A 20400-nucleotide genomic window follows, 5' to 3' on the forward strand; every position below is an offset into this window, starting at 1 on the left:
AGATCCTCATATCAAAACTCCACTCCCTTCGATCTCCGGCGATCGCGCCCACGCGCCGTCCCTGTTCGATGAATGCTTCCGTCTTCACCATTTCTCTCACCTAGTCCGATCGACAGCAGGAAATCCGTTGCTGGACCTCTCTGTTCTTTTTTCTCCCTTCTCAACTCCGGCGAAGCAGCAGCGACGAGCCACCGCCTCCATCTGATTGTCCGGCAATGACACAACCACTGGGCATGCCTCTTCCCTTCTCTCTCTCTCTCTCTCTCTCTCTCTCTCTCTCTCTCTGTCTGTCCTGCACTCGGTTCCAACTGCCTCTAACAGCTACAAACCACCGCCTTCATCGGCCCTTTTCCTCCCTCCGACTCGGCTCTCACTCAAAAATAAAAAAATATATATATTTTTCTAACAGTGTCAAGCTCCGTTAAGTAGCGGGGGGTATTTGGTGCGATTTTGCCATGTTGAGGTAGTAAATAGATCTGACCTTGACTATAGGGTCCTGTACGCAATAGGGATGCCATCGATAGGAGGTAATTTGGTACTTAACCCTTTATTAAAACTTGTGCCATCAAAAGTGATGCACACTCATGTGGGATGGATGGAGTATTTAATCTTGGATCTCATAAGATTTCAAAATAAGCAAAGATATAAAGTTAATAAAATATCATTATTAAAAATTTGTGTGCCTATAGCATCATAAAAGTATGTGATACAATATGAATGTATCTATGAGATGCCGCCTATTTCGCAGCCAGGTCGTCGCCTTCCAACATCCTCACAACCTCGGACATCCTAGGGCGATGAGGCCGAAAATCTCGACCAAACCAACTTCTTCAAGCACAGGAAATCTCGGCAAAAACTCTATCGCGATGTAATTAAGGGTTTCAGAGGCGCACAACGGCGGTGAACGACAGCGATGGCGAGGCGCAGCGGCTGCGATTCTTCATTTGGTGCAGAAATAGGGCCTTTTCGATTTGGTGCAGAAATAGGACTAGAGCCACTCGTGTGAACTAGATCTTGTTGGACCAGATCCCGCGGCGGCTCCTTGGACTCGCCTGGCCATCCTTGGGAATTTGTCCCCTTCAAGTATCCCAACACCTTCGAACTTTGGTCATGGATCCCGCCAAGAAAGTAGTCGTGGAAGAAGAGATGAAATGCAGCGGCAGCGGTCCTCGAGCACGGAAGGGTGGTTGTAGAGGGAATGGCATATGAACAGGTGAGAAGGCGGCGACGGAAAGGTTTAGGGGAGGGAGAGAGAGAGCGAGAACAAAAATTAGGGTTTAAGGGTGAGGAGGTGTACGAATCAGGGTATCGGGTCGAGTTGACCAGCGGGTCAGACCCGTCTGATGTATATATTTGAGTGTACATAAAAAATTATGATTAATTTTTTATTAGAAGTGTATAAGATATTACTAATGGAACGTCCCAATATAGTGACCGAGACATTACTAATGGTATGGAGAAAGTATTACATAAATGCTTCTCACATCGTAATATAATAATCTCACACAGTAATATAATAATCTCACACGTACTTTGACTTTCCATCATTGAAATAGATGCACGTGATTATAATTGAGAAAAATGAGTAACACAATTGTACTAAGCTGTTATGTAATTAATAATAAAGACTTTTAGAATGAAAAATAGGTGAAAAATTAGATAGGCGACTATATCAATAAATTGTAGTATATTGTATATATAGTAAAAACAAAGTTTGAGAGCTACTGCAAGTCTGCAACAATCAACTACTTTGTAACTATATGATAATAAATGCAGGCTTACATTCCTGCACTTTAGTTTTGCAATGACTATCATCATATGATAATAAATGCATGGGTTTACTCTCCCACACTTTTAATTTTGCAATGGCTATCATCAGGTAATAAAAACCCTATATGTTAGAAAATAGGTATATTTAATTACCAGAAAATCCAAACTAACAATGCCATCTAAGATCTAACCTCATCTAGCTAATATATTTATTATTTTATTAAATTAAGAAGTTATAATGAAAAAAAGTGGAGACTACATAGATTCATCGTATTAATATTGTTGGTGAATCAATTGGACCGGCCCACATATAAAGCCCACTTACCCAGCCATACGACTATTTACAAAATTATCGGGAAAGCTCAGAATCAATTAGGCCACAAGAAAAAAAAAATGCCCACTGTCCCATTATCACGGATCTATAAAATATTATACATTGTTCCGTGCAATACACGATAATCATAAAAATTAAATAATTTTTTTATTAAATAAGTATAAATACTAATTATAATTTATAAATAAAAATTAATAATTCAAAAATAAAATAAAAATAAAAACATAATATTATATAGTAATTCATCCGTCCCATTACAAATGTCTCATTATTTTTAAATACGGAGATTAAGAAATGTGTAATTAGTAAATAAAGCGAATTGATGAAAAAAAATTGGAATTTGTAAAAGTCAGTATAGAAAGAGAGAGTAAGTGGTGGACCCATTAGTTAATTAGTTTCTTAATTATTTGTCAAAAAAGGAATTAGACATTTGTAATGAGACTGAAAACTTGGACGCTTGTAATGGGACGGAGGAAATATTTAAGAATTTTTTTTTATTATATACGACATTTGACAATCTCATTTAATAAAAATATTTTTTTATGCTACCATCATTTCTATTCCCCATAAAAAATAGTGATATTTATATGAGCTCAAACTTGAATAATCATTTATCATCAGTGGAGGTCAATAATATTATTAAAATTAAGGATAAATATCACTTTAAACCCCAAACTATTTTCGCACTATCAATTATATCCTGAACTATTAAAAATAATTTTTTAAACCTTAAACTATCAATTTTGTATCAATTGTACCCTTTATCCATTTTTCATCCTTTGAATTTTTAATGAGTAATGCATATAATCATGCTGTTTTATATAATATAGGTCAAAAAAAGAATGATTCTAAATACATTGTTGTATCCGGTGAGACACGTCAAATTTTTGAAGCTAAAAAAATGGACGAATGATACAATTGATACAAAATTAATAGTTCAAGGTTTAAAAAATTATTTTTGATAGTTCAGGATATAATTGATAGTGCGAAAATAGTTTGGGGTTTAAAGTCATATTTACACTAAAATTAAATTTACTAAATTTAAACAAATTTCTATAGACAATTTTGACATACAAGGTATGACAAATAAAATATCATTTATAATAAGAGTAATATAACAAAAATATGACATCACATGTTGCAAAAGAATTCGGTATATGAGTTTATTATATTGATTGAAAAAAATCAATCTCCTAAAAAAGTACTCTCTCTGACCACTAATTCATGATCTAGGGGAGAAAACAGGAGTTTTAAGAAAAAGTGTACTCCCTCCGTCCCAAACGAAATGTCCTACTCCCTCCGTCCACGAAATGAGTACCCATATTTCCTTTTTCATCCGTCCACGAAATGAGTATCCATTTCCCTTTTTGGAAAGTGTACCCCACACATCTCTTTAATTAATACACTCAAAAAGTGGGACCCTTAAACTATTCACACTACACTTCATACATTTCTTAAAACCCGTGCCGTCCACAAATGAGTACTCATTTCGTGGACGGAGGGAGTATTTCTTTTCGGCATGGAAATTAAGAAATGTGTATAAAGTAGATAAAGTGGGTTGGTGAAAATTATTTAAATATTAAGCATAGAGAGAGAGTGTATTGCCAAAAAAGGAAACATGACATTTCGTTTGGGACAGGCCAAAAAAGGAAAACATGACATTTTGTTTGGGACGGAGGGAGTATTATTTTTTAGTTGAGTGGAGAAAGAGACCCACAAAGTGTTGTTTAGTTGAGAGGAGAAAAAATGTATTGTTTATTGAGACCCACCAATTAAAAAATGTATAAATAGTTACTAAAAATGAGTAGGGCATGAATTGATGGACGGACCAAAAAGAAAAGTAGGACATGAATTGGTGGACGGATGGAGTATTTTTTTTGGGTCATTTTTTCTTATTTATATTATAAAATCACAAAAAAAAACATTAATAAAATCACACACAAAAAAAAAACATGAATAAAATCGCAAAATTGATATCCAATAAAAATATGAAGATTAAATTAAATTAATATAAAATAAATTTAACTATTTTTAAGAAATAAATGGTGAAACAACATTATTATTTGATCCATATAAGAAATATACACACACATGTGTATATATATATATATAGGGAGAGGTTCAAATAAGAACCACTAAATAAAATTAGAACATAGAACCATTTTAAACCATTCGATCATCAAGATCTACGGTGGATGCATCATCTTGGTAGATGAATGCAGATCCTGGGTTCGAATCCTGAAGGGAGCAAAAAATTTATTATTTTCGGATGCATTAAATTTAATATCGAATGCATTAATTTATATAGTAGATGCATTGATTTTAATGGTTCTTATGTTCTTACGATAAGTGTGGTTCTCACTATAACCGCACCCTATATATATATATATATATATATATATATATATATATTGTAGGAGTATATTTTTTTTATTAATGAAAAAATATTCAATATACAACTCAAATTAAAGATTGTAGTGGGCAAAATTCGCATAGGCCATTTTAAATAAATATTCGCAGACCAAATTCATAGCTCAGTCCAAGAACTAAATTAATTTTAATTAATTTAGCCCCTACGCTAGGCCATCAGGGTCAACCGACTCAAACCTTAGAAAGGGCAACGACTCAGGAAAGAAGGAAAAAAAAAACGATAAGGGAGATCTATCCCAAAAATATGAAACAACCAAGGTTTAAGGAGACGTGTCAGCAAAATCCTAGCCGCCAGACTACTACGATATATAAATAAAAACGGGCTAGGTTAATGGATCTATCGAATCATTCATACTTCAACACGTTCACCACCTTCTTTCCCCACTCGCTCTATTCTACCTCCACACTCTCAGCCTTAGGTTTTTCGGTGATCTGATCAGCCGGGACAACCCAACGGCCCTCGCTCATTGCTCGATTTCTTAATTGATCTTCAACTCCGTCGACCCGATTTAATTATTCCTTTACTTTATTTAAATTATTTTCTATTCAATTTCTTATATTATTTACTGACTTGAGCGTCAGAGGCCCTTCTACCGACATCACCACAAGTGCTTCAAGGAGGGTTCTAACGTTGTTCGTGTTTCGATTGCTAGTGTCTATCGTACCGGACGTACCTAAGTCTTCCTTCCTTAGTTATTGGATCTGTTCCCAACAAAGATCATGATAAAATGTTTAATTTAATGTTAAAATAGTTAAGAATATAATTAAAACAAAATAAATTATAATCATTTATATTTAAATTAAATATATTATTTCTCCTCTTTCCCTTTTTTTTTATATATATTTCCTCTCTCCTCTATCTCTCTATTTCTTTTCTATTAGAGATAGTGAATTATAACTTCTATCATCTCTTTTCCATTCTCTGGCTTTAACCTTATAATTACCCTGAATTGATTAATATATTACTCTATCCATCTCATAATAAGTGTCTTATTTTCTTGTTTTAGTTGTTCCACAACAACCACCCTCATTTTAAAATAAGTAAGTTGACTCCACAACTTTTTAACTTTTTACCTTTTAATCATTTCTACTTTAATTATATTCCTCTTATAAAATAAAAGTGGACTTCACTCTTTTTAATTTTTTTTACTCTTTAATCTTATCCACCTAAATTTTTGTATCGAAACAAACTAAGACACTTGTTAAAATTACCATAAATTTGAAGGGAATTGTGTTTTCATATATAAATATAATTTTGAAAAAGAAAATGCAGGTCCATAAAAAAAAGGAGAAAATGATAATATTTTATCATCTTTTCTTATCCATTACTTTCCAAAAAAAAATATATATATAACCAAGGTAAACGCACTCTAAGCGTAAATATCCTAAATAAAAGTGTAAATATAATTATAAACTTTAAATTATTTGAAAATGCTTTTTCTAGCGAACCCTCCTTGGTATTTCTCTACTCTGCTGAAAATTGTAGTTGGATATACTATTATAAATTTGAAACAACGGATTAAAGAAATTTAATATTCAAATAAAATTATATAATGATAAAATATAATGAATTTGTGTCAACAATCTTCTTTATAATCTTCTTTATAATAAGATTAAGCCTTAACCTATGTGGCATATCTAGAATCTCACCATTTCAAAATTTACCATATATAATCTTCATTATTTATTAATTAATAACTATTACATTCTATCTAAAGATTCATTAATCTTAATAAATATAATTAATAATAAATGTATATATATATATATATATAATAATATTAACTTACATATAATCTAAATTAATAAATTTTACTATTATTTAATAATAGGATTAAGCCTTAACCTATGTGGCATATCTAGAATCTCACCATTTCAAAATTTACCATATATAATCTTCATTATTTATTAATTAATAACTATTACATTCTATCTAAAGATTCATTAATCTTAATAAATATAATTAATAATAAATGTATATATATATAATAATATTAACTTACATATAATCTAAATTAATAAATTTTACTATTATTTATGTTATCTCGATAAAAATTAGATTTACATGTTTGAGAAGAAAAAAAATTATAATTTATATACAATAAATTATTTTTATTGAATGTTAGTGCTTAGATGTATATTTGTTATTAATTTTATATTTCTCAAAAGTGTATATATTATATGTATATGTTGCAATATATTATACTGTATGAATTTATATATATATATATATGATCCTACATAGTTTAGACGAGATGATGCTCAGATGAAAATCTTCAATCTTATATCAACTTTTTCCAAAATATTATTAAATAAAAATTTATATAAAAATAATATTTATTATTCTAATAAAAAATTAATATTTAATTAAAAATATGGTTCAGAATAATATAATTTTAATTATATTGCCTCAAATTAAATAAATTTAAAAATAATTTATATAAAAATAATACTCCCTCCGTCCCAGCCCAATAGGCTCGTTTTCCTTTTCGGGACGTCCCAGCCCAATAGGCTCAGTCTTAAAATGGAAATAATTAGGGTTGTAATTAAAATAATTAGCTACTTAATTAAAGAGGATATACACCCCCTAATTAAAATCCTAAATCATTCATTCTCTTTTTTTCTCTTTCTATCTTGCATCTCTCTTCTCGTCTTCTCCCTCTTTCTCACCCACATTCCACCGCCGTCATTTCCACCGCTCTCGTTGACCACCACCACGACCACCCTCACCGCCGCCGTGATTTCCACCGCCTCCGCTGCTCTCCTTCTCCCCTCTCCCGGCCATGGCGGTCTCCCCCTCCAGATCCCGAAACCTCTGCCAGGCTGCCACCATCTCCACCCCCCACCGCTCTCCTTCTCTTCTCTCCCGGCCATGGCGGTCTTCTCCCCTTCTAGATCCCGGAACCTCTGCCAGGCCGCCACCGTCTCCACCGCATTTGCCGCTCTCATTCTCTCCTCTTCCGGTCATGGCGGTCTTCTCCCCCTCCAGATCCCGGAACCTCTGCCAAGCCGCCTTCTCCATCTCCACCGACCATTCTTGCAGATCTGGAATTGTGCAATTTTTGAGTTCTTAGCAATTTTTGTGAAATGGGTTCTGTAGAATTGTTGCTGTATCCCTGAATTTTTGAGTTCTTAGCAATTTTTGTGAAATGGGTGATTAGCAATTGATTTTTGATGCTCTGTAGAATTGTGCTCTATTGAATTTTTGATGGGAGATGCATCCCTGAATTCATTATGTTTATTCCTCCAATTAATTGTGAATCAGCCGCCCATTTTGTGAAGAAAGTGAAGAATTAATTCATTCATTTATTTCAACTTCTTTTTGAAGAAGTTTCATAATTTCCCCCAAATATGATTAAGGAAAAATAAAGGAACTCTTAAAACCTTAATTGTTAGGGGACCACATCATTTACCTACTAAAATATGAGTTTCTTAATCTCCGTGCCGAAAAGAACTGGGCCTATTGGTGTCACACCCCAATTCTTGAATGAATAAATATAGTCGAGGTGTGAATAATTCATAGAAATAAACAAGGGAAAATCCTTGTTAAAAACCAAAATAGGATAGAAAGTCGGGCTATGCCCCTTTGGATCACAAGTTTTGTTTCATGCTTCTGACAACCAACATTCATTAGCATAAATTTAGTAATGAAGAGTCTAAGCTCGGTCAGGTATATCATTTGAAATTTAACATGAAGATCTTAAGTTGGGAAAACAAAAGACCAAATATTATCTACTGCTACAGCGGAAGTCTTAAAAGGAAGTTGAACCCTAGCCTCAGCTCACTCCCGTCAGCACCAGCCAGCCAACCTGAAAACATTTGAAAGTATATTTGGGCTAAGTACTAATGTACTCAGTGGGCATGCATTTTCTGAAACATTTCATATTTTCGTAAAGACAGTTTATCCAATTGTACTTGACATGACTTAGAAGGTTTTAAAGTGAAATAACTTCTAAGCATGTTAAAATAATTTCTTTCATTTGTGCGCACATGTCACACTCCCTTTCCGTTACTCGCTGTGATCCCGGACCTTTTAGCCACCGACGGATCTCTGTCTCCTGCTGACTTGAACTGAGGGCGTAACCCAGACAAGTTTACTTTGACCTCGGGACGCTACCCAGGCAGGCCTGATATTTCTCATGCTCCGGAACACATCCAGCCGAGCACCCTTATAACGCCTCTGGTTAGAGCCCGATGGAGATCAACCCACCGAGTCAACTAACAAGTGTACACAATTCTCAAACAACGTATTAGGTCATAAGAGAACCTCAATTGATTAACTGCGCGAGCCTTAAACAGAGCAGAGTGCACATAAACATTTTATTGGATAAACAGTTTGCATTTCATTAAATAAACAATTTGCAATTTATTGAAACATTTAGAGCTTAATAACTCAATCATACATTGTACATTTGGAAAGTAAGCCCACCTGGATAGGCAAAGCCTGAAGATCATAATCACATAAACTCGTCTTGGGAAAGTAGCGCTAATCCCCTTGGTTCATAAAGCCTACAAGAAATTCTATTCTTAATAGGTCTCGTGAAGCTAACTTAAAGTCTTAGTGGATGTACTAAACATACTTGATTCATCACGCCGGGTTTTCAAAATTTAGTAAATAAATAATTGAAAACTAAATTCTTGAGTTAAGGACACCAACAATATCCTTACTCGATTTTTCTTAAATAATTGGATTTATAAATAAACCAATTAAATCATGAGTACTTTTATTGCAAAATATAATGCAATTTCATGTCATGCTTCGCATATAATAAGTGTTTACTCAAAATATGCACACAATAATAATATAATATTATTATGAAAATTACTCTTTGAAAATAATTAATTAAACTTAAAAAGTCTAATTAATTATAATAGTGTAGCTCCTTTAAATAAAATCTGCACAAATCCAATTGAAAAAAAAAAGACTTGGGAAGCCCATGATTTAAAATAATCAGGGGCCCGGCTGATAAAAGAGAATCGGCCCACTGACTCGGCCCAAACTCAAACCCAAACCTAGCCTAAAACTCCATTTTCTCCCTCTCCTTCATCAGTCACGCACACACACCTTCACATCAATCTCAACTGCTCGTCTCTCCCTCTCGACTGCTCAAAATTCGCCCCTCTCTCTCTCTGCCATAAGTCCCGTCGCCGCGGCCTTCGTCTCCGGCGAAGGGCCACCGGCCTGCCTCCATCTCCCTATCAGTCATACGCACGCACACATATCAGTCACCCCTCCCTCTCAACACTCGACTGCTCGGCCCTCTCTCTTAACTCTCGACTGCTCCTCTCGCCGCTGCTACTCCATCGTGCCCGGCGACGAGCGCCGCTCCGGAACACTTCTCCCTCGAACCCCTGTCACTCCCCCTGTTCTCTCTCCTCCGTGGCGACGACGAAAACGCCGCCGTCTTCCTCGGCCCCTCTCTCTCTTGGCCCATTTCCGGCGACTGCAGCAGCAAGCTACCGCCAGCCGCGACTCCCATCTCTCCCTCCGTCCGTGGCCGAGCGACAGCGGCAGGGCCGCCGCGCCCTGGCCTCCCTCTGCGCAACCTAACCACCGCCCAGCCCCTGTTCTTGATGGCCGATGACCCCCAGGCCGCCGCCGACCTCTCCTGACTGACTCTCTTCTCAAAACCTCGCCAGAGCAACGGCGATGAGCCGCCTCACAGCCCCCGACCTTCCCTCATCTCCGGTCAGACCGACAGTGGCGCCGAGCCACCGCCGTCGACTTTCTGCCCAGACTCGACAGACAAACTAAGTTCAAGACTCCATTTTTTCTTCTCTTAAAAAAAAAATCATGCTCTGATATATGTACATATATATATATATATATATATAGATCATTTATACATATCTACATTTGTATAAAAGCTTGTTTGTGAATGTATGTATGCTTCGTGAATCTTGGTTGGGCAGCTGAGGTTTGTGTGTTTGTGAAAGTAAATGGAGGTGCCTTATTCAATACTGTAAAAGCAAAGTATTATAGTTTGAAGAAAATGAAACCTTGTGATGATTGTGTTGAGGAGGAGCTCACTGAATTTGGGGTGTGTGGTCTGAAAATGTGCAGCTGTTAACGCTCTGTAACTCCAGTTCGTTCCCCTTTCTTTTGGAAGAGAGAACTTCGTGAATTGAGAAGTATTTGTGTGAAGATGGAAGCATGAAAATTGGGCTGCACTATAGTCTTGAGTTGGCAGAGGAAGCATGGCTTAAAGTTGGAGCTAGTAGCATAGTGTAGGGTGGCTGATGGGAGAGGTGAGTGTAAGTGAGTTGAGTGAGGATTTGACATATAAAATCCCTCAGGATAAAATTGTCAAAACTGTAGAAATTCTTCAGGGTTTGCTAATTAAAAGCTCGTGGAAAATGCTTGAATGCTAAATTAAATAAATATGCAATGCATATAAACTTAATAACTAAATTTACAAATGCTTTTGTAAATCATTTTTGTTGGAATTAAAATAAATTCATTCTCTTTTATCCGGCGTGAATCATCTTACTTCTAAGTTCAAAATAAATCTAAACTTAGCTCGGGGAAACGGGGTATTACAATTGGCCTGGGACGGATGGAGCATTATATAATTTAAATAATAATAGAAAATAATTACCCGTCGAATACACTAGTTATTGTAATTGATGATGAGACTCGTGAGTCGTTATTATAGCTTGAGGAGGAGAAAATATGTTACCTCCATGTTTTTCCCTATTATTACTAGTACGCCCGTCAGCCTGTCCGTGGCACCGTGCAATGCACGGCGAGCATCGAATTAATCGACATGTTAAAATAAATATAAATATTAAAGGGAACCAAAATATAGAAAAATGCTAAACATATTTTATAAAATAAAATAATTAACATTAATTTTAAAAGTTCTAAAAGAAATTCTATGAAATCATAGCAAAAAAAGAGACAATTATATCTACGAAATCTTACTTAAACATGTTATGTACAAAAAAATAAGATAAAACAGAAAAGAAAAAAAAATCTAAATGAAAAAAAATAAGTAAATGATATAACGTAAACAAAATAGAATCAATCAAATGAAAATAGATCATTTAAAAAAAAGTGTTAATATATAAATATAGCCACTTTCATATAGTAAACTTAAATTTTAGCCTATGAAATAAAAACATAAAAAATTGGCCAGTTTTTGTGTAAAAGTACAAAATTACCCCCCACTTTAAAATTTAAAAAAATGGCCAGTCAAAAATACTCCCTCACTTCTCTCGCTCGCTCTCTCTATGCACTCTGACTTCTCTCACTCTCTCTCTCCCTCCCTCATTCTTTCTCTCCTCCGGCGAAGCGCCGCCGCTCTTGCTTCGTCCGCCGCCGCCAGAACATCAAGGCTCGAGTTTCCAAGGAGCAGCAGCCGCTTCGCACTTCTCTCCCTCCCTCCTTCTTTCTCTCCTTCGGAGAAGCGCCGCCGCTCTCGCTTCGTCCGCCGCCGCCAGAACATCAAGGCTCGAGTTTCCAAGGAGCAGCCGCCGCTTGCGCGCTTCGTCATCCAATCGCAGGCCCTACGTTCTGGATCTCCAGTGCGTATCTCAGATCTGTTTTTGTGAAGATTGAACGAGGCCTTCGTTCTGGATCTCAGCGATTTTCCGGCTTTGCCTTTGGCTGTTTCGATTTGGACGTTGATAACGGAACAACGTTGGACTTGAGGGATGCGTAGCGTGATTGGATCTGTTCCAATCTCCCCCGCAGCTGGCGTTTGAGCTTCAATTTGGAGTGGTTGAGTAGTGCATCCGAGAGCAGGAACTCGAGCTTTGATTTGCTGCCGTGGGCGACGTGGAGCGAGCCGTAGGGCGTGGTGGTGATCGCCGACGGCGAATCGCGGCCGCTGAGCGGCAGGATTAGGGATTTCTCGAGGTTGAAGGCGTTGAATTGGGCAGGGTTTGATTGGGAGTTAATGAGGAGATTCTCGATGCATAAAAACCCTAGTTACATATCTGAATAATTTTGGGGATTTTTGTCTTAATTCCTTGAAAAAAACTTTAGATTTGAGACGTTTGTGAATGATTTTCGTTCTAAGATCTGTTGAGATTGTTGATTTGGAGATTGAATGCTGAGATTGTTGATTGGAAGGAATTGTTGTATTTTGATTGTTGATTTAGAGGAATTGATGTATTTTGATGGTAGATTGAGTTATTGTATTTTGGTGTTGTACAACAATTTTTTTATTGTTCTTAAATTCACAACCAAATTTATGAATTCACAATTTAATGTTCTTGAATTCACGACCACATTTATGAATTCACAACTAGATTTAAGAATTCACAACTTAATGTTCTTAAATTCACAACTAGCTCGATGAATTCACAACTTAATATTCTTGAATTTACAACCAAATCTATAAATTCACAATCAAAATAAATTACAATTTTAATTGTGAATTCAAACTTTAAAACCTCAAATTCACAACTACTTGAATTCACAACCAAAATAAATTCTAGTTGTGAATTAAATTCAGGTTGTGAATTCACAACCAACATAAATCTGGTTGTGAATTAAATTTTGGTTGTGAATTCGTTTGTTGTGAATTCACAACCAAAAAATTCTAGTTGTGAATTAATTTTTGGTTGTGAATTCGATTGGTTGTGAATTAAATTTTGGCTGTGAATTCGACTAGTTGTGAATTCACAAACAAAAAATTATGGTTGTGAATTCGACTGGTTGTGAATTTTCAATTCACAACCAGTGTGAATTCACAACCAAAATTTTTTGGTTGTGAATTCACACTGGTTGTGAATTGCGGGATTTTTTAAAGGAGCGATGTAAAGTGGCCATTTTTTTAATTTTTAATGTGGAAGGGTATTTTGGTAACAGTGGCCATTTTTTTATGTTTTTATTTTAGTGGACAATTTTTAAGTTTACTATTTCAAAGTGGCCATTTCAAAAATCCACTCTAAAAAAAATAAGTAAAGTAAGAGAAATGAGAGAGAAAACAATATAATTTGAAACTTTAAATTTCAATATCTTCAATATTTTAAATTTATTTTATACATATTAAATATCAAAGCTAATCTCATGAATTTTAATTTGATATGCATTTTATAGTTACTCAAATTACACGATTTTCCAAAAGAAAGTAAGAAAGAAAAAAAAGTGAAAAAACAATAGAAGAAAAGAAGAAAATATGTTTAATTTGAAAAAGAAAAAAAATGCTCTTCACCAAAATGTGATAGAAATGTGATGAAATGTTTTTTAATAACTGAAATTTAAAAAATACTACTATAATTTGAAATTATGGTGAAAAAAGTAGCAGTTATAGATTATTATTATTTTTTTATTATTATTATTATTATTATTATTATTATTATTATTAAAGTATAATTTCACTTATTCGAATTTATTTTTAAATATAAAAATATAAATTTACGTATTAATTTATAAAATCCTAGCTTCACTTATAGAAATAAAAAAGTGAGAATTGACATTTGTAGCCTAAAGCACATAGTTTATGACTTTTTTAGCCACCTCTTTTAAAGAATGACTTTTCTAGCCAAAATCCTCTTTAAAGACAATTGCGCCCCTAGGTCAACTGTGCACGTTAATAATCAACTGTGTACAAATAATGGAAAATTTGCTTAATTATAGTGCTGATCCCCCGCTTCTCAAAATGGTATCAGAGCGGGTTTTTAATGAGGAATTATAATATGTTTAATTTATTTTATGATTTACCTATGAGATTCTTCTTCTTCCGGTTTTCTTGAGCCGAGCTTCTTAGGGGTGATGGTTAGGCCGGAACTCCTGAAGTTGTCTCTTCCCGCTCCTGAACCGAATGTGAGTCTTTCACGAGTACTCTTTTTCCTTCTAAGGTCTCTTCTTCTTAGAAGGTTTTAATGAGGCTCGATCTTTTGTTTGCTCTCTTTTGCGCTTTCTTGGATGTTTTGTACTCTTTTAGTTTTCCATTAATACAAGCCTTATTCTCATCATGATTTACCTATGAGAATTAACCTATGTGGGAGGAGACTCCATAAGAATTTGGAATGGATCCGGACGAATGTCCGAGATGTCTTGTATACAGGATATCTTTCCAAATTTTGGAAAGAGAAGCTAGTCACCTAATGGGTGAATTACGATGGTATTGGCGAGCCCTTATGCTCAACATTACCGAGAACGAGGAGACTGTTCGTGAGATCATTACGAACATTCAGGAGCATCTTGATGCCTTACTGGAGAATGCCGTGGCCAAAGCGGCAAACAGACGAGCCAGAGCCAATCTTCATCAATATCATATTTGATGGAGCAGAAGGACAAGACGGGAGTAGCTTATCCTAGCTACCACAAGATCGAGCCGAATTCTTCCGACAACGTCAACTTGCGGGAGATCCAAAGAACGGTGGAATATTATGGCATTAAGCTATATAATCTACCAATGGAAATAAGCCAGATATCACTCAAACTAGAGGAAATCTCAAACCTCTTGCGTGATATCCAGAAGAAGGTGGATGACATCGAAAGGCGTAAACCATGTTCCGGAAAAATTCGGAATAGATGGTCCAAAGACCCGACGTATCCACTACCAGTCAAGTCAGAACCCAAGGACTTGAGCCCGGATGACATAATCCGAATCATGAAAGGCAAACATCATGAACAGCCTTGATCGAATCGGATTGGAGGATCTACAAGAGTTAGCGGAATCATTTGCTAATTTAAACATAGTAGATCTAAAGATGAACCAAGGAGGGGAGATGCCCAAACAAGAGCATCAACCAGAAGGATCATCTAGAGGAAAGGAGGTTCGTGAAGACACAATCCACCAGACACGGACCAGAAAAAAGAGATGGCCCAAATTGCAGGATACTCCTGTAGGAAAGGTCACGCTAGAACCAATCCACCCCTATGGATTGATTCTTAACCTCGATGAAGCCAGTTTCAAAGATTGGGAAAATCTCATCGACGAATGGGCTTCAGCAATGAGGATCGTGAATGCTACGATAGAATATGAGAAAGAGGATTTTCTCAAAATCTTCGAGGCAAGTTTATCCGGTATGGTAAAACAATACTGGGACAAAACGTTAGCCGAGGCAAAGAACGAGTTGTTCAGAAGAGAATCAGCTCTAGAAATCCTCGAGGTGGCAACAAACCAGGTGAAAGTCCATTTTCTTGGAATGGGTTTCTTCGAAGCGTCAGGAGACGAGAAGCGCAAGAAATATCAACAGGCACTTTACAATCTAAGATTGGTGGTGCTCGAGCCAAAAGCTCTTGATCAATTTCTGCGTCTATATACCCTATATTCTCATATGGGGTTAGTTGATGAACGGACTGCCAGGGACCTCTTTTTCACAAAGTTTTCGAGTCCATGGAGAGAGATGCTCATCAACGAGTACGTGTCACCAGGGGAATATCCACTTGATAGTACATCAAGACGGATGTCCTACGTTCACAGGAAGCTGTCCGAATGGTGCCAGAAGGCGGCGGACCAGAGAAACCTTAAGAAATTGAGGAAGCTCAATAAAGACTCTCCATTGATGTGCAACAATCTTGATCTTCCGACAGAGATTGGAGCCGAGTTGCTTTATCAACGGAGGAGCAGAAAGAAACATAGGTATCAACCCTATGAAAGAAAATCAAGGAGGAGTTCTTGGAAGCCAAGAACTATGTGGACCAGACAGAAGGCACGCTCCTACAAATCAGGCCAACGGAGCGGACCATCAAGAAGCTGATTCTCATCTCAAAAGAGAATCCCGGCAAGGAAAACTTTCAGGCGTACCCAAGCCAAAGCAAATGAAAGTTTCAAAGATTGCAACTGCTGGACGTGCGGTGCAAAGGGGTATATTTCAACCAATTGCCCAGACAACGAGAAGAGAAAGATAAAAAGATTCGAATCCACACTGGATATCGAAGACGCTATCTACCACCAGGAATTGATACCCGTGTATCAGTTCGAAGATATATCCTCTGATGAGAGTATATACGAGCAAGAAGAAGTCTTTAGCTCTGAAGATTCGGACATGACCGATGGATCAACCGGAGACGAGTCAGACTAAAGAAGAGAACGAGGTTTTCCACACTCAGAAGGAAGATCAGAATGGATTTACCAGCCATTTTCTGATCCCACAAGAAGAGGTGGTGAAGAAGCTCGTGAAAAAACTCAAGAAGGAAACCGAGGAAGTACAAACATACCAAGGGTTTTCTAGTGGAAGACTAAATCAAGTTTTTCACAGCTTGAGTCCATTCAAAAGGAAGCATCATGTCTATTTCGGCGTTACCAACCGAGAAATGGCGCTTCCAATCGAGATTACAAGTAATCAGGTGGAGATCCAACTTGTTCCAGCCGAGGATATTCGGAGGGATCTCCAAAGAATGAAGCCAGAAGTCGCGAGTACGATGAAATGGATTCATATTGGAGTAATTCAGTTGGTAATCAAATCTGCCCTCTCACCCGGAACAAATCAACCAATTGATGTTGCGCTCTGCGACAAAAGAATTAGGGATGCCAAAGAATCAGTTCTTGGAGCTTTTTCGGGCAATCTCTATGCCAAAAAGATTATAACCGAGATGTATCCACAAATCGCTTATAATCTACAGGATTCATCCTTCAGCCGAGCCCTGACTCTATACCAGGACTACAAAAAGAAGGAGCTTATGACGGGATGAAATAGGCCATACTCACTGACTTATCAAGTCTCGTATGCCTTATCGAATTCCCACCACACAGAATTATTTCTGGGAAAAGAATTTATTGAAATTCCAGAAATATTCAAGGAGGTAGCCAAGGCAGTCAATCCAAACCGAATGGAGATTCCCCAGATCAGGGAAATCGACATCGACGTAGGAGACAAACAGGTGCTAAGCCACAATCAGAGCCTTAGATTGGGAGCACCAAGGTTATCATTCCAGGGAAATAGGCTAACTTCAGGGCCTATAACAAGAAGCTTCTCTCATTTGTATGAAAGAAGGGCGATTCAGGAAACACCAGTCCCGGATATGAGAATCAAGCTCAAATGTCCCGAAGGATGGAAATGGGCTTCCACAAGATTTAATACAACCGAAAAGGAAAATCAGTTTCCTTGTAACGTGTTGTATTATTTGGCAAATCCAGAGAGCAACCGATATATCGAAATTCTGGAGGTCGGAGGCTTTGAAATCCAAGTCGAAGGCCAAGCCGGACAAGAGACTGACGTTCTGATCTTAGGACGTAATTTCCTCGACAAATATCAACCATGGTCGTGGAAAGCAAGTGGAATGGAGATTACAATCGGCCGACAGAAGTTGCTGATCTAATGACAAGTCCATTCTCGATATACATCTCTGTAGGGATGTTATACGAGAAATTCAAAGCAGAATATTTTGCTGCTTATGTGGATTCAGGAGCAGGAATCTGTACAGCAAAACGAGGAGTTTTTCCAGCAGAAGTTGAAGAAGAACTACCTCGCATTGCGGGAAGGGATTTCTCCAAAAAGATTTTACTGCTATCAAAGGGAGTAAAACAGACGGAAATACTGATCGGCGGTGCAGGACAGACACCTTGGTACAAGGTCAAGACTCCACCGATATACACTACTACAAAAGTTTACATACATAACAGTGCATAGATAACGGTTTTTTTCAAAAACCGTTATGTATGAGCGCACTTTTAGGAATAGATAACGGTTTTGGAAAAATCCGTTATCTATGTAGTGTTGTCTATATGCATAGATAACGGTTTTTGAAAAACCGTTATGTTTTTGCGTTATCTATTAGTTGCATACATAACGGTATTACAAAACCGTTAAGCCACCGTTATCTATGACCATCTTTTATAACGGTTTATTCATAACGTTAAAGAACCGTTATGTATAAGAGTCATTTACAACGGTTTTGGAACCGTTATGTTTGAGCGTATCTAAAAACTGTTATGTATAATTTTTTTAATTATTTTTTTAAATTTTTTTAAAACTTATATTATATTATATCATTTGAAACTTAGTTTCCCCCATTCTACTCCACCCAATCCGCTGCTGAACTCCCTCTTCCGGCCGCACCACCTGTCCGCCTTCCCACCGGCTCCGGCGAGGCCGTGTCCGGCCGAGGGCGCTGCTCCTCGACTACTTCCTCCCATCATCCATTCTTCTCTCTCAAAAATCACGGATGAAGACAAAATGGGAGCCCTAATTTCCTCCCCAAATCAGGAAACGCTGTCGCCTGAGCCGAAATCCGGCAACGCAGCGCCCTTCTCTCCGATGTTGTCGATGCCTCCACGCAGGAGGCCCCTTTCCCTTCCAATTTTGAGCCCTAGCTTTCATAGAAAGAAATACCGTTGCCGCTGCAACTGGAAGACCAGTGAATGGTCGGGCGAGTCGTTGTCACCTCCGCTCTCTCGTTACCTCTCTCACTCACTCTCAAGAACAGATCTCCCTCACACACGAAGAGAATAGAAACCGAGTCCTAGCTCTCTCTCGACTCTTTCCCAATCTCTCGCTGCTGTTACGTTTCTCCGTCGAGCAGGTGAGGGCCTGTCACCTCCGTCGATCCTCCGAGCTCCGTCGTGCGTCGGAAGTTCGTCGTCGTGCCGCTCTCCTTGGTTACAGAGCAGGGTAGCCGCAATTCTCCCCTTCGAAGCTAGGTTTTCTATTCCATCCATACAATCTAGCCCTAATTCTATTTCTTACTTTTTATTCTTGCTGAATTCGGCAAATTGATGTTTGAGTTTGTACTTGTGAGTGTGAGTTACTCATTATTGCTGAGTTAAGCTGAATAATGGGCAAAGATGGCTTAATTTAACGAATTTACGTATTTGGCTAATTTGTTGAACGGAGTTGGTTATGAATGTGTGGTGTGATGCTATCCTTAATTCCTTACTATCAGTGTATTATGTATGTGGTGATGTTTCTCCTGTACGTTTTAAGAATTTTATCAAGAGAAATCTAATAATAGATGAGGCACTTTCAAGATTCATATATCCTATTTGTTCGTTGAAGTTTGCAATTGCAGAAATTGAGATTTTAGATTTTGGTACGTGGAAAGGAATCAGTAGGATTATTTTTTATCTGATGTCTTGCTGGGATCTGATTCGTGTGAATGTGATCGACAGGGAACAGAGCAAAATGATGAGGTTGCAAACCTATGGAGGGATTAGTTTAATAGCTTGATCTAGCTTCACATATTTACGACTTTGACATTGGAAGAAGAGAATAATGTGCTTATTCGTATGTCAGTCTACTTATTTTAAATCAAAATATAATTTTGACAGTATGTCAGTCTATATTCCTACTGGAAAGGTAAAGGTGTAACGTTAGTTGTTTTAATATGTTCTAGCCTTTTTAGGTTTCTTTTCCTCACTAATTTGTGTGTTATCTTATCTGGTTTTATAAAGAGCATCTGCTCAAGAGGGTTCATAGTTTTGAAATCAAGTTGCAGGACTTACCTAATCATGTCTCTATCCAGGTGGATGATTATTTATACACACTTCCCGTTAAGGCACTTCCTGGTATTGGACATGTTTTGGAAGAAAAATTGAAGAATAAACAAATTAGAACATGTGGCCAATTGCGTTCAATTACCAAGGTAATCTTTACAGTAATTGGGACCGAGTTTTTCATTTGGTATTGTTTGTCATGGCTCTTTCTTTCATACACATCTTTTCCAGACTGATCATAAGTTGTCCAAAAAGTTCAAAGGGTATTCTTTGGTGTTCTTTGACTATTTCTGATGCACTTTGTATCTGCTCTGACCAACTTTGCCTTAGGTTTTATTCAGATATTTTTCTGGGTCAGTTCTGTTACCTTAATTCATTATGATAGGATCAAGGTAGGACTCTTTCAACTTGGAAACCTATGACATACTATATAAATAGTAAGTAGTAGTTTTCACAAGTTCCCACAATCCCCCACGTCTCTCTCTCTCTCTCTCTATATATATATATATATATATATATATATATATATAT

This window comes from Salvia miltiorrhiza, chromosome 8 (assembly GCF_028751815.1).
Source record: "Salvia miltiorrhiza cultivar Shanhuang (shh) chromosome 8, IMPLAD_Smil_shh, whole genome shotgun sequence".
NCBI lineage: Eukaryota > Viridiplantae > Streptophyta > Magnoliopsida > Lamiales > Lamiaceae > Salvia > Salvia miltiorrhiza.